This window comes from Vigna unguiculata, chromosome 5 (genome assembly GCF_004118075.2).
Source record: "Vigna unguiculata cultivar IT97K-499-35 chromosome 5, ASM411807v1, whole genome shotgun sequence".
Taxonomy (NCBI): Eukaryota; Viridiplantae; Streptophyta; class Magnoliopsida; order Fabales; family Fabaceae; genus Vigna; species Vigna unguiculata.
In genome coordinates this window covers 34658352-34660631 of record NC_040283.1, presented here as the reverse complement: position 1 = coordinate 34660631, position 2280 = coordinate 34658352, and positions in this window count along the sequence as shown.

Below are 2280 nucleotides of genomic sequence, written 5' to 3'. Positions count from 1 at the left end.
CACATGGATGCAATGCATGATCCTAAACAACCAACACACTCAGTCATCCTGAGGATCATTTCTGGTCTGGAATGAGTTCAGCATGTCATGGATATCATGAATTTGGCCATCCAATGCATTGAACCTCTCATTGCAATAGTTCTGATTTGCATATTGGGATACATTGAGCTCATGCAGCTGGTTCAACACCATCCTCTCAAAATGTGAGTACACATGGCCTCTATCCTCTCAAAATGTAGGGAATTAAGTTCATGGGTCCAGCAGTTGGTTCTTCCTTTTGATTCGCACCACTTGGGCCAGTTTCATGATCATGTGCACCACCAACTACAGCACCAGTAGTTGTCCATCCATTTCCCACCTTGAGAAAGCCCATTTTGTGCAGATTTAGATTGAAGGTATGGTTCAACAGTCTAGTTAACTCTTCTAGCTCATCCTCTACATCAATTCCAAACTATTCTATGAATTTGGACACCAAAACCATATATGGCAGCCTAAAATCCGTGAGCCTCTTGGCCTTGAGCATGTGATCACGAAACACATAGATCCAATCCACTTGAATGTTGTGTTGAATGCAATACATAAGTATCAAATCTCCCCCATTCAATGTTGAATGGTTGCTACCACGTGGGACAAGGATTTTTGTGACAACCATACCAAGCAACCTTTGATCCACCTTGAGACCACCAACATGGAAGTGCTTGATTTCAGCAGCATGATTTCTCAAGCATTGACCATAGTATTGAACCTTGTTGAATTTTGGAACAACCTTAGTTTCACCTTTCCTCACTTGCACACCCTTTGATTTAAGTCCAACCAAATCTTTCCAAGCCTTTTTGTTGATCTCCATGCAGACACCCTTGATACTTGACACCAGCACATCATTTTTGAACTCCAAGTTGGTGAAAAACACTTTCACCAAGTCTGGATAGATTTTCCCTGAAAGTTCAAGGAAGGACTTCAACTTTCGATGCCTTAGTTGTTGGAATAGGCTCTCAAAGCCTTCAGCCCTTAGCCATGAGAACCTCAGCACCTTAGGAATGCTAATTTGCTTCATGTTTATCTCAATGAGGAACACTTGAATGTTGTCCTCATGATCCTCAAACCATGCTTCAATTCTCCCATGGCTTTCGTTATTTGGAGACCTTGGGGTAGGAGGAGTGGAGTGCTCATCATTAGATAGGATAGCTCTTTGTTGACGACGAGGCATGATGAGTGTGGGTATGGTTGTTTCTAAGAGAAGTATGATGCAAATGCAGCAATACAAGTGCAATATTTATAATTGAACAGGCTGATTTTCAGAAATAGTTGATTAAATGGTGCAGATTTTCCTAATTAATTTGTTTTAGGTTACCCAAACCAATTTAATGTAGTCCAAAACAATATCTCATGCATTCAAGGTGTTTTTAATGTGTTTTTATGAGTGAATCAGTCAGTTCAGATCATGTGATTTGCATGCACATTGGAATTGTACACTAAACATGCTTTTTGATGAAACAAATCAGTAAAAGCAACACATGGCTGATGAAGTAGGTAGTTAAGAGCAGATAGTACTTGACACAAAGATGCTTTCTTTGACTATGTCAGCTTAACAATTCAATTCGTGATTAAATGCACAGTTTAAGTAAAATCAACACGTTGAAAAATAGAATCAGTAGATTAAAACAGCATCAGAGCATCAGAGATTTAAAAGCAGAATCTGGTTAAGTGAAATCAAAGCAAATCAATTTTTCATCATCTAGTGGTAGTTTAAGTGAAATAAACACGTTGAAAAATAGAATCAACAGGTTGACAAATCATGTTTTTGTAAACAGAGGTAGATTTAAGTGAAATTAACACATTGAAATGAAAAATCAACAGGTTAAATATAACAATTTTCAATTTTTGCATACAGTAGCTGATTTTTATGAAACCAATGCATGAGTACATAAGATTAACATGCTACAAACATATCAGACCACATTCTTGATGTCTAATATGCCTACTTCAGTTCTTAGCTTGTTAAACCTATCTCTAGCTAATGGTTTTGTAAACAAATCCGCCAATTGATTTTCAGTTTTAACAAATTTGATTTCACAATCTCCATTTTGAACATAATCATGAATAAAATGATGCCTAACCTTTATATGCTTGGTTTTAGAATGTTGTATCAGATTCTGGGTTAAGTTGATTGCACTAGTATTATCACAATACAAAGGTACCTTGCTTAGCCTTACACCATACTTCAAAAGTTGATGTTTCAACCATATGATTTGTGCATAGCCATGTCCAATAGCAATATAT